Below are 13,438 nucleotides of genomic sequence, written 5' to 3'. Positions count from 1 at the left end.
GACCCCACAGGAGGAGTGGTCATAGGGACCATCCTTGGATGACTTCGCTGGCAATCTCCACCATGCCTGAAAATTCCACCCGAAACTAGAGACCTGCCCAGGAACATATGGGAAGCCTCCTCCACCCACCCTGATGTGGATGTCCAAGTGAGGATAATACGTGCCAACTGGGTCTGGGATATATTCCTGCCAGGACCATCAAGACCAAGTTTGCTTTTCTCCACATCCGGGAACACTTTTGCACTGCTGGTGGGAATGCAAATTAATACATTCCTTTTGGAAAGAGATATGGAGAACACTTAGAGATCTAAAAATAGATCTGCCATTCAATCCTGTAATCCCCCTACTGGGCATATACCCAGAAGACCAAAAATCACACCATAACAAAGATATTTGTATCAGAATATTTACTGCAGCCCTATTCATAACTGCTAAGTCATGGAAAAAGCCCAAGTGCCCATCGATCCACGAATGGATTAATAAATTGTGGTATATGTACACCATGGAATATTATGCAGCCTTAAAGAAAGATGGAGACTTTACCTCTTTCATGTTTACATGGATGGAGCTGGAACATATTCTTCTTAGTAAAGTGTCTCAAGAATGGAAGAAAAAGTACCCAATGTACTCACCCTTATTATGAAACTAATGTAGGACCTTCACATGAAAGCTATAACCCAGTTACAACCTAAGAATAGGGAGAAAGGGGAAAGGGAGGGGAGGGAGGGGGGATGGAGGGGGAAGGAGGGGGATTAATGGGATTACACGTGCAGTGCATCTTACAAGGGTATATGTGAATCCTAGTAAATGTGGAATGTAAAGGTCTTAGCAAAATAACAATGAAAATGTTACAAGAGCTATGTTAACCAATGTGATGAAAATGTGTCAAACGATCTATGAACCAAGTGTATGGTGCCCCACGATCATACTAATGTACACAGCTATGGTTTAATAAAAATAAATAAATAAATAAATAAATAAATAAAGACCAAGTCTGCCTCAATTCTAAATGTGTCAATGTGATAAAGACTGTGGGGAGACAGCCTGTCCTGCTTTGTTGGGCCCTTAACTTGAGGGCCAAACTGGGGAGTATGGAACTGCAGCAGGTTTGTCCTTTTCTGTAGTCCTCCCCCTTGTTACCACTGAACATGTTTTATCCCAAAAAAGCAGAAGTCCAAGTTCACTGTCAGCCTGAAGGCTTGGCCCACCGGCTCGTCCCAGGATATCGAACGCATGGGCCTCTGCCTGCACACAAAAATCCTGTCTGTCGGCCTCCAAGCCCAGGAGGCCTGCACCTCCACCCTCGCCAGCAATATGTGTGCCAGAAATGATGGCGCCATGCCACCATTCCACTCACAAATCTCCTACCCAGGTGCATTGCATGCCACCCTATTCCCGATGCCCCTACCCAGGTAGAACTCCCACTGGGTGTGCTCTGAAAGTACTGCAGCAATGTGAAGCAGTGCACATTATCCCTCACTACTAAAGGCCCTGGTTCAAGCAACATGCTGAACCTCAGTTCCAATGAGTGAGATGGTAGTGGGTTTCACTCATTTTGTTCAGCTTTTCCAAGGAATGTTTTAACAGGGGACTCATCATTGATCCAAGCACGTTATAATCTGCTAGAACTTTTACCCTACTGGACTTGGCAGTGGGAGAGCCAGTGACCATGAAGGTCTTCGGTACGCCAGAGAACCCAGAGCCACAACACTGAGAAGCCGTTCCTGGGAGGAGCTACAAAGTCCAAAACACAGTGTCAGCCCTCCACCCCAGGAAGTGCTTATTGTCTGGAGGGATCTGCCAGCCTTGGCCACAGTAATTCCAGGATCCCAGGCACCTGTGTCCTCAGAAGGCATGCACATCATCCTTGCCCACCGATGGAATGCTTCTCAAGGCGACTGCCCCTGAGAAGTGGACACAAATCGAATGCACACTTTGGAAAGGGACTCAAGGGCACGGGTGTCTGCTGCACTGCCATCCCTGTGAGTGGAGTAACATCCCTGCCTTCTCATTGAAATCATATTTTGTGGTTTCTGCATTCTCATCTCCATGAATTCCCCTAAACTAAATAATGATATAGACACCCACGAAACACTCGTGTGCCCAGCCACAGTGTGCTCGTCTTTCTTTGTGTTCCTCTGTGCTGCTCAGGGGGTGTGGGTCACTATGCACCTGGCACCCTGGGGTGCTCATGTGTTCCCCATCTCCTGAAGGAGCAGTTAAGCTGCCCACCTTCTATACCTGACAGGGAGAAAGGCCTACTCTTTCACACCAAGGTCTAAAACATAAACAACATCAACTCTGAGCTCAGTCCCTTGTGAACAAAAGGCAGGGTTGAATCGCCCACCAACCAAGGGTGCCTCTGAAAACATACACCCAATGTGGGCACAACTATTGCCCCTCACATTACCCAGATGTCTGAAATCTGAGAACAATAAGGACAAACTGGCTTGGCACCCTCATCTAGGGAAGTGTGCCCAGAACAAAATCAAAGTCCACTAACATCATTGGAATTTATTATACACCATCACCATCTGAGCAGGGATTTCCATTCACTGCCTAATATGTATAGGCATACTCACACGGGCGGCCTGACCCTGCTTGCCCGCATTGAAGCCCTCCCTTTGGGGTCTCCAACAAGCACTTCCCAGAGTGACAATGACACCCAAGAGCCATGGGTGACTGACTCTTAAATGACCGAGCAGAACCCTCTACCAAGAGGCATGCACACGGTCATCCATAGGCCTTACACGTATGACCCCCAGGTAGTTTCACCAGATTCACCACTGCAGCAATGGGCCCATCATGCAGCTACCTTGACCAAACCCTCATCCTAATGCCTCTAACACTGGACCATGACAAAACCATAAAACTCACTGGTGACCCATCAATTCCTAGTTTCCCAGTCACCTACAAGGAACACAATCAATCACAAATCATACCCACGTTTTCTCCTTCAACTGCCAGCCAAGTAACCTCTCAACCCATCCCTGTCATGCTACCCCTGTGCACTCCCTAAGGGAATAAACAGGATCCTGACCTGCCACACAGGGAATGGAATACTGAAGACACTGCCAACACCCAGAGTCATCAGTCTGTCCCAAGCCAATGGGTACTCCACTGTGGTACACCTGGATCTGCACACAAACCTACCCTTCCTCAAGGAAAACAGGACTTCAGAGCCAGATCCCAAGATAACATGCCTACTGATGTGGAAATTTCCTTCCTGACACTTTCAAGATGCAATCTTCCTGGGAAAGGGAAGAAGGATCCATGTGAATATTGGCTAAGAAAAGCAGCAGCATCACACATCCTCAAGTGGGAACCCAAGGGATTTGTTTTCCTTTGAGGAAGACAACTCTGGAGATCTATTCAGCCAGGAAAAGGCTAGGTCACCTAGACACCAGCCTGAGGCCCCTGCAGCAGGAATGAACACTGGGATCACCCTTGGATGACTTCGCTGGCAATGTCTACCATGCCAAAAATTCCACCCGCAATCGGAGACTGGCCCAGGAATATCTGGGAAGCCTCCTACACCCACCCCCACATGAGGACACCAAGTGTCTCCTCTCTCTGGGCTACATTCCTGCCAGTACCATGATGACCTGGATCAGTTCACCTCCAGCTGTGGCAATGTGATTAAAAGGGTGGGGAGATAGCCTCTCCTGCTTTGCTGGGCCCTGAAGTTGAGGCAAAACTCAGTGAAACTCAGAGGAATCAGCCTTTTCCATAACCCTCCCCCTCATCACCACTGAACCTGGCTTTACCTCAGCAAAACAAAAGAGCAAGTACATGTTCAGCCTGAAGGCCTGGCCTATCTGTTTGTCCCCAGATATTGGAGGCCTGGTCCTCTGCTTGCACACACAGATCCTGTCTGCTAGCAAACCAAGCTCAGGAGGCCTGCACCTCCACCTTCGCCAGCAATCCCTGTGCTGGAAATGATGGCTCCCTGCCATCAATACAGCCACCATTGGACTCAAAAATCTCCTACATAGGTGCATTGCATGCAGCCCCCTTCTGATGCCCCTACCCAGGGAGAACTCCCATTGTGCATGCCTTGGATGCATGGCAGAAATGTGAAACAGGGCACGTTCTTCCTCAGTCCTAAAAGGCCTGGTTCAGGCAACGTGCTGGACCTCAGTTCCGATGAGTGAGACGGTTGTGAGTTTCACTCATTTTGTTCAGCTTTTCCAAGGAATGTTTTGATGGGGGACTCATCATCGATCCAAGCACGTTCCAACCTGCTGGAAATTTTACCCCATGAGACTCGGCAGTGGGAGAGCCAATGACCACCAAGGTCTTCTGCACCCTGGAGAAGCCAGAGCCATGACACTGAGAAGCCATTCCCAGGAGGAGCTACAAAATCCAAAACACAGTGTCAGCCCGCCACCCCAGGAAATGCTTACCCTCTGGAGTGATCCACCAGCCTCGGCCATAGTGATTCCACGATTCCAGGCAAATCAGTCCTAAGAGGAATGTACCTCATACTCCCCCCCGATGGCATTTCTCTCAAGGCGACTGCCCCTGAGAAGTAGACAAAAATCAAATGTGTGATTCAGAAAGGGATTCAAGGACACAGGTGGCCACTGCACTGCCATCCTTGCCAGCGGACTAACTTCCCTGCCTTCTCATTACCCTAAGCCAAATAACAATATGGACACCAATGGAAAATGTCATGTCTCCAGCTGAGGTGTGCTCGTGTTTCTGTGTGTTCTTCTGTGCTTCTCTGCATGTATGGGTCGCTATGGTCTGGACATCCTAGGATGCTCATGTATTCCCCATCTCCTGAAGGAGCAGTCACTGCCCACCTTGTATACCTGACACTGGGAAAGGCTGACTCTTTGACATCAAGACCTACCATGTAAATATTGTCAATTCTGAGCTCAGTCCCTTGTGGACAAAAGTCTGGGGTGACTCTCCCACCAAACAAGGCTGCTCCTGAAAGCATACACCCACTGTGGCCACACTCTACAATCCCCCTGATATCTGGAATCCAACGATAATGAGGACGTGCTGGCTTGGGACCCTCAGGAAGGGAGGTGCCCCTGGCACAAAACCAAAGTCTACCAACATCACTGGACAGTGCCCCCATCTGAGCAGCAAGGTCCATATGATTCACTGCCTAATGGGCATCCTCGCACTCACACTGGTGGCCTGATGCTCCTTTGCCATGTCGGATCCCTCCCTTTGGGTTCTCCAACAAGCCTTCCCCAGAGACAGCATGACACTCAAGTGCCATGGGGAGTTTGCCCTTTGGACGACCAGGCTGAGTCCTCTGCCAAGAGGTGTGCATAGGCTCATCCATGGAACTTACACGAATCACCCTCATGGAGGTTCACCACAGACACTGCTATAGCATGCAGCACATCATGCAGCTACCTTGACCTAACCCCCATTCTTACGCCTTCAATGCTGGACCCAGACAGAACCATAACAATTGCTGTGGACCCACTGGTTCCCAGTCTCCTACAAGGAGGACAATCGATCACAAATCATACCCATGTTTTATCCTTCAATTGCCAGCCAGGAAACCTCTCAACCCATCCCTGTCACTCTATCCCTGTCTACTCCCTGTGGGAATAAACAAGCTTCTGCCCCACCAACACGGGGAATAGAACACTGAACACACTGCCAACAACCACAGTCACCAGCTTGTCGTGAGCCAATGGATGCTCCACAGCAGTGTGCCTGGGACTGTGCATGCTCCATGCCCTTCCTCAAGGCAAAGAGGCCTGTGGAACCAGATCACAGGAGAACATGACCACTGACATGGAAATTTCCTTTCTGACACTTTTATGAAGCAAGCATCCTGGGAAAGGGAAGAAGTATGCATGTCAATATTGGCTAAGAAAAACCACAACAGCATACATGCTCAAGTGGGATCCTAAGAGACATGTTCCCCTATGAGGAACAAAAACATGGAGACCTAGTCAGCTGGGAAAGGCTAGGTCACCCCGGAGACCAGCATAAGGACTCTGCAATAGGAGTGGTCACATGGACCACCCTTAGATGACTTTGCTGACAATCTCCAACACACCCAATAATTCCACCCGCAACCAGAGACCTGCCGAGGAATATATGGGAAGCCTCCTCCACAAACCCTGATGTGGATTTCCAAGTGAGGATAGCACATGTCACCTCTGCTGGGATACGTTATTGCCAGAATCATCAAGACCCAGTTCATGTGGACTGTAGCTGTGGCAATGAGATAAACAGGGTGGGTAGACAGCCCCTCCTGCTTTGCTGGGCCCTTAACTTGAGGTTTCAATGGGGGTGTGTGGAACCACAGCAGGTTCGTCCTTTTCTATAGCCCTCCCCCTCATCATCACTGAACATGTGTTTACCCTACTTTAGCAGAAGTCCAAGTTCACAGTCAACGTGAAGGCCTGGCCCATCTGCTCATCCCTGGATATTGGACACATAGGCCTCAGCCTATACACACAAATCCTGCCTGTCAGCCTACCAAGCCCAAGAGGCCTGCACCTCCACATTCGCCAGCAATACCTATGCTGGAAACAATGGTGCCATGCTATCAAGACAGATAACATTGCATTCATAAATCTCCTACCTAGATGCATTGCATGTGGCCCTACCCAGGAAGAACTCCCATTGTGTGTGCCGTGAAGGGAAGGCAGGAATGTGAAACAGTGCACATTGTGCCACACTCCTAAAGGCCCTGGTTCAGGCAATGTGCTGGACCTCAGTTCTGATGAGCGAGACGGTAGCGAGTTTCACTCATTTTTTTCAGCTTTTCCAAGGAATGTTTTGATGGGGGACTCAGGAGTGGGAGAGCTGGTGACCACCAATGTGTATTGCACCCTGGAGAAGCCAGAGCCACGCCACTGAGAAGCTGTTCCCTAGAGGAGCTACAAACTCCGAAACACAGCATCAGCCCTCCACCCCTGGAAATGCTTACCCTCCAGAGTGAACAGCCAGCCTCAGCCACAGCAATTCAAGGATTCCAGGCAACTCTGTCTTCAGAAGGAATGCATGTTGTCCTTGTCCGCTGACGTCATGTCTCTCAAGGCAATTGCCCCTGAGAAATGGACACAAATTGAATGCATGCTTGAGAAAGGGAATCAAGGACACAGGTGCCCATGGCACTGCCATTACTTCCAGCAGAGTAATGTCCCTGCCTTCCCATTGACATCCCGTTTTGTGATTTTTGCCTTCTCTTCTCCATGAATTCCTCTAATCCAAGTATTGATGTGGACACCCATGGAAAACATCGTGTCTCCAGCTGAGGTATGCTCGTGTTTCTGTTTGTTCTCCTGAGCTGCTCTCCAGATCACTATGGGCCTGGTAACCTAGGGCGCTCATGTGTTCCCCATCTCCTAAAGGAGCAGTCAGGCTGCCCAACATCTATACAAGACACTGGGAAAGGCCTACTCCTTGACACCAAGGCCAAACACCATCAACTCTGTGCTCAGTCTGTTGTGGACAAAAGGACTGGGACTCTCCCAGCAAACAAGGCTGCTCCTGAAAGCATATACCAACTGTGGGCACACTTTACAGCCATTCACAATTCCCTTGATATCTGGAATCTGATGACAATTAGGACGTACTGGCTTAGGACCCTCAGCCAGGAAGGGGTATAAAACCAAACTCTACCAACATCATTGGACACTATCCCCATCTAAGCAGCAAGCTACATCCGATTCACTGCCTAATGGGCATCCTAGCACTCACACAGGCAGCCTTATGCTGCTTTCCCATGTCAGAGCCCTCCCTTTGGGTTATCCAACAAGCCTTCCCCAGAGTTAGCACGACACCTGAGTACGCTGGGGGGTTAGCCATTTTGATCACCAGGCTGAACCCACTGCCAAGAGGCACGTACACACTGATCCATGGAACTTGTACATATCAACCTCACGGCATCACCATAGAGACACCACTGTGGCATTGGCCTATCATGCAGCAACCTTGACCAAACCCCCATCCTCTCGCCGCCAATTCTGGACCCACACTGAAACATAACACTCACTGTGGACCCGCCAATTCCCAGTCACCCAGTCACCTACAAGGAGGACAATCGATCACAAATCATACCCATGTTTTCTCCATCTGCTAGCCAGGTAACCTCTCAACCCATCCCTGTCACGCTATCCCTGTCCACTCCCTAAGGTAATAAATAATCTTCTGCCACACCAAATGGGGAATGGATCACAGAAGACACAGCAAACAAACACAGTCACTGGCCTGTCCCAAGCCAATGGCTGCTCCACAGCATTGAACCTAGGACTGCACAAACTCCCTGTCCTTCCTCAAGGCAAAGAGGTCTGTGGATTCAGATCCTAGGAGAACATGACCACTGATTTGGAAATTTCCTTCCTGACACTTTTAAGAAGCAAGCATCCTGGGAAACGGAAGCAGTATCCATGTCAATATTGGGTAAGAAAAGCCGCAACAGCATACATGCTCAAGTGGGATCCTAAGGGACGTGTTTCCCTACGAGGAACACAACCATGGAGATCTATAGCTGGGAAAGGCTAGGTCACCTGGAGACCAACCTGAGGACCCTGCAACAGGAGTGGTCACAAGGTCCACACATGGATGACTTAGATGGAAATCTCCACCACAACCAAAAATTTGCCCCGCAACCAGAGACCTGCCCAGGAACATATGGGATGCCTCCTCCACCCACCCTCATGTGGATGTCCAAGGGAGGTTATTACGTGTCACCTCTGTCTGGGATACATTCTTGCCAGGACCATCAAGACCAAGTTCACATTGATTCCAGGGGTGGGAATGTGATAAAGAGTGTGGAGAGACAGCCCCTCCTGCTTTGCTGGGCCCTTAACTTGAGGGCTCAATGGGGGGGGGGAAACAAAGTGGGTTCATCCCTTTCTATAGCCCTCCCCCTCATCACCATTCAACATGTCTTTATCCCAGAAAAGCAGAAGTCCAAGTTCATGGTCAGCCTGAAGGCCTGGCCCATCTGCTTATCCCTGGATATTGGACACAAGGGCCTCTGCCTATACACACAAATCCTATCTCTAGGCCTACCAAGCCCAGGAGACCTCCTCCTCCACCTTCACCAGCAATACCTGTGCCAGAAATGATGGCCCCATGCCATCAAGACAGCCACCACTGCAGTTACAAATCTACCCTGGCTCATTGCGTGGTGCCTATTCCTGATTCCCCTAGCCAAGGAGAACTCCCATTGTGTGTTCCCTAAAGGGACAGCACCAATTTTAAGCAGTGCACGTTTTCCCTCAAACTAAAGGCCCTGGTTCAGGCAACGTGCTGGACCTCAGTTCCAATGAGTGAGACGGTAGTGAGTTTCACTCATTTTGTTCAGCTTTTCCAAGGAATGTTTTGACAGGGGATTCATCATTGATCCAAGCACGTTTAAGCTGCTGGAAATTTTACCCCATAGGACTCGGCAGAGGGACAGCCAGTGACCACCAAGGTTGTCCGCACCCTGAGGAACCCAGAGCCACGCCACTGAGAAGTTGTTCCCTAGAGGAGCTACAAAATCTAAAACACAGCATCAGCCCTTCACTCGAGGAAATGCTTACCCTCTGGAGCAATCTTCCAGCTTCAGCCACAGTGATTCCAGGATCCCAGGCAAATCTGTCCTCAGAAGGAATGCACCTCCTCCTCACAGGCTGATGGCATGTCTCTCAAGGTGACTGCCCCTGAGAAGTGGACCCAAATCAAATGCACACTTCACAAAGGGATTCAAAGACACAGGTGGCTGCTGCACTGCCATCCTTACCAGTGGAGTAACTTCCCTGCCTCCTTACTGATATCCTGTTTTGTGGTTTCTCCCTTCTCTTCTCCACGAATTCTCCTAAGGCAATTAATGATATAGAAACCCATGGAACACGTCAAGTGTCCAGTCGAGATGTGCTCATATTTCTGTCTGTTCCTCTGTGCTGCTCTGTGTGTGTTGGTCGTTATGGGCCTGGCACCCTAGGGAGCTCTTGTATTCCCCATCTTCTAAAGGAGCAGCCATGCTGCCCATCTTCTATACTCAACTCCATGAAAGGCCGACTCTTTGACACCAAGGCCCACCACATAAACGACATCAACTCTGAGCTCAATCTGCTGAGGAAAAAAAGGCATGGGTGACACACCCACCCTCAATCAAGGCTGCTTCTGAAGGCATAAATTCTCTGTGTGCACAACTACAGCCCCTCACGATTCTCCTGATGTCTGGAATCCAATGACAATGAGCACATGCTGGCTCAAGACCCTCAGCCAGAGAAGCGCACCTGGCACAAAACCAAAGTTCATTAACATCAATATCCATGCATGGATGTCCATCAGATTCACTGCCTAATGGGCATAGGTGGACCCACCTGGGTGGCCTGAAACTGACTTCCCACATCAAAGCCCTCCCTTTGGTGGCTTCAACAAGCTTTTCCTGGAGTGAGAACAACACCCGAGAGCCATGGGTGTTTTGCCCATCGGACGACCGAGCAGAACCCTCTGGTAAGAGGCATGCACATGGTTATGCATGGGCCTTGTACATATCACCCCCAGGGAGCTTCACCAGCGTCACCGCTGTGGCAATGAGCCCATCATGCAGCTACCTTGACCAAACCCTCATCCTCATGCCTCCAACTCTGGACCCTGATAAAACTATAACACTTGCTGTGGACCCATGGATTCCCAGTCAACCCAGGTGCCTATAAGGAGCATGATTGATCATGAGTCACACCTATCTTTTCTCCTTCAACTGCCAACCAGGTAACATCTCAACCCATTCCTGTCATGGTATCCCTCTCCCCTCCCTAAGGGAATAAATAGGCTTTCAACCACCCGCACGGAGAATGGAACACTGAAAACACCACCAACACCCAGAGTTATCAGTCTGTCCCAAGCCAATGGCTACTCCACTGTGGTGCACCTGGGGCTGTGCACAAACCTACCCTTACTCAAGGAAAACAGGACTGCGGAGCCAGATCCCAGGAGAACATGCCTGCTGATGTGAAACTTTTCTTCCTGACACTTACAAGAAGAAAGCTTCCCAGGAATGGGATGAAGGATCCATGTGAAGATTGGCTAAGAAAAGCTTCAACACCACATGTACTCAAGTGGGACCCCAAGGGACTTGATCTCCTATGAGGAAGACAATCTTGGAGACCTAGTCAGCTGGGAAAAGGCTAGGTCAGCTAGACATCAGCCTGAGGACCCTGCAGCAGGAGTGATCACAGGGATCACCCTTGGATGACTTCACAGGCAATGTCTACTACACCAAAAATTCCACCCATAACCAGAGATTGGCCCAGGAATATCTGGGACGCCTCCTGCACCCACCCTCAACGTGGATGTCCATGTGAGGACACCATGTGTCTCCTCTCTCTGGAATACCTTCCCATGGTGTGACCTGCAGCATTTTGCCCATTTTCTACACCCACTCCCTATAACCTATGATGTGGATCTATCCAAGGAAAACCGAAAACAACACAACAATCACTTGAAGTCCTGGTCCATATTCCTATCCCTAAAATAAGAGGATATGCTACATAATGGGCATAAGCGGAGCAAATGCTGTCTGTATGTGAACTCATAGACATATTCCTTTCTTTCCTAAGGGGTAAACTACAAAAACCTCAGAAATGGTTTCATGGAAACAGATTAATGATGAAACAGCCCAGCACTTGAGGGAAAAGTGTCACTTTTCACCACAAAGTATTCTCACCATGGGAAACCCATCAAAAGTCTACTCTACCAACAGAACAGGAACAAGAGTCAATGGAACATACTTTTCTTCCTCATGTGATACTTGCCTCCAGCCAGTGACCCTCACAAAAGCCCATACCACCAAGGGTCACCTACATCTGACAACCAGAACCTGGGAAGAACACACATCGCTGCCGACCTAGCACACAAATGCAGAATGGAGAATAAAACCAAGTCCTGGATTTCACTTGGACTCATGTGATCTGTTCACAATTCTTTCAACAAGGACACCAATGGTGGGAGGGTAAAAACAACTATACCCCCAGACATGTTCCCAGGATAGGCTTCCCAGCAGGTAGCACACAGATTCATGGAATGACAACCCCATCACCAATGGAATAGCATACATGTCTATAGATGACAGACAGCTAGCCATCTAACAACACCTGCCCCTCAACAACCAATGGGATTAGTGGCCCCTGTACTGGGGGACTCTAAAACACACAACACTACTTCTGCCTGCATGCAGGTGAACACAACATTCGTTGGCCATCCTCACAAACTTCGTGTACCTCCCCGTGTCCAACCACAACTCCACCCCCACAGGGCAGACTCATAAATATTATACAACAATTTCCACAGTCTGGTGGTAAATTGACACACCAACAGCATTCACTCTTACTGACCTGCAGGAGACATCAATGGGCACTGGATTGGGGTATCCATGTGTGGCAATAAGCCAAGTGTGGACACCATCCCCAAACACATGACTGAACATGAAACCAGTGTGCATAGCCTGCTCATGACAGCCTGTCACTGGTACTGCCCAGTCACCTGAGAAACACTATCCTTCTTGCCGTACAAGGAAGTGAGCCAATGACTGCCCAGGCATGAGCTAATGTTCTATTCCTGACCAGAAGAAACTGTCTCCCATGGGGGAGCAAGGAGCATGACCTCAAGAACCACCCTGGGCTCAAAGAGGCAAGGTAAGATTCACTCTTCCCAGGCTGAATGCACAATCACCAACCCCTCACCCCGGGACAGCCAGGGTTAACCTCCTCTCACAAACTCTACTTCCTTCTGGGCCATGTTCTCAACTGGAAATGGCAAACTACCCAGTGACTCCCCATTACTCAAGCAGCACCATGTCCCAAGCCCTGATAAACAAAATGATGGAAGCCATGTGAATGTATGCAAGCCATCATTCTCTATTTCCATGCCTCTCTGTCTCCCTTCCCTCATTCTCTCTTTGTGTCTCTGCCATATGTTGGAAACATGTGCTGGACCTCAGTTCGATGAGGACGACGGTATAGAGTTGTCACTCATTTTGTTCAGCTTTCCAAGGAATGCATATCTGGAAGTCATCATCGATCCATGCACAGTTTTTGCCCCAGGCCAAGAGGCAAATGCACCTGCTGAGGAACAGGGACGCTTACCTTCCGAAAAATCCAACAGCACATGAAAGGCCCCATGACACAGCTGTCCATGACCTTCCTCCCATGTCAGGTGACCCCATGATACAAAGGTCTCCCCTAAGGACCACTGGCATTCCTTCCATTGCAAAAGCATCTGGGATGTAAAGAGACAAGGGAACACATATCCACTTGAGAACATCAGACAGGAATACAGGGCCAAAGGGTATGGAAATTCATGCCCCTGCACTAACCCCCCCCCCCCCAGAGCTTCCTGAACTTCCCCATCTCCTGTGGACACCTGCATGGGAGTGCATTGGGCTGCAGCTCCCTGTCACATGACAACAGGGCCTGCATCAGTACTTTCAAGAGCATGGCCAGAGAAATATCCC

The 13,438-nt window shown here is 49.4% G+C and overlaps 1 long non-coding RNA gene, 4 other non-coding genes and 1 pseudogene across 5 annotated transcripts; all 6 read right to left on the bottom strand.

Annotated features, from left to right (window-relative positions):
- Positions 1 to 1,510: 1,510 nt before the first annotated feature.
- On the bottom strand, positions 1,511 to 1,605 carry LOC128580237 (small nucleolar RNA SNORD116). The gene has a single exon (XR_008378567.1). It is a non-coding gene; the product is annotated as a small nucleolar RNA SNORD116 (small nucleolar RNA).
- A 2,527-nt stretch (positions 1,606 to 4,132) lies between these two features.
- Positions 4,133 to 4,227, bottom strand: LOC128580219 (small nucleolar RNA SNORD116). Its single transcript, XR_008378549.1, has one exon. It is a non-coding gene; the product is annotated as a small nucleolar RNA SNORD116 (small nucleolar RNA).
- A 1,432-nt stretch (positions 4,228 to 5,659) lies between these two features.
- Positions 5,660 to 13,190, bottom strand: LOC128579825 (uncharacterized). Its single transcript, XR_008378277.1, has 4 exons — positions 13,071 to 13,190; positions 9,522 to 9,641; positions 6,917 to 7,036; positions 5,660 to 5,732 (listed from the first exon to the last, which is right to left on the bottom strand). It is a non-coding gene; the product is annotated as an uncharacterized LOC128579825 (long non-coding RNA).
- Positions 6,696 to 6,779, bottom strand: LOC128580245 (uncharacterized; annotated as a pseudogene).
- LOC128580225 (small nucleolar RNA SNORD116) lies at positions 9,249 to 9,343 on the bottom strand. The gene has a single exon (XR_008378555.1). It is a non-coding gene; the product is annotated as a small nucleolar RNA SNORD116 (small nucleolar RNA).
- On the bottom strand, positions 12,917 to 13,008 carry LOC128580199 (small nucleolar RNA SNORD116). Its single transcript, XR_008378530.1, has one exon. It is a non-coding gene; the product is annotated as a small nucleolar RNA SNORD116 (small nucleolar RNA).
- Positions 13,191 to 13,438: the final 248 nt, after the last annotated feature.

The sequence above is a fragment of the Nycticebus coucang genome, chromosome 2 (assembly GCF_027406575.1).
Source record: "Nycticebus coucang isolate mNycCou1 chromosome 2, mNycCou1.pri, whole genome shotgun sequence".
NCBI classification, from domain to species: Eukaryota; Metazoa; Chordata; class Mammalia; order Primates; family Lorisidae; genus Nycticebus; species Nycticebus coucang.
Note: the sequence above shows the minus strand (reverse complement) of the source record. Positions and strands in the feature narration are given on the sequence as shown.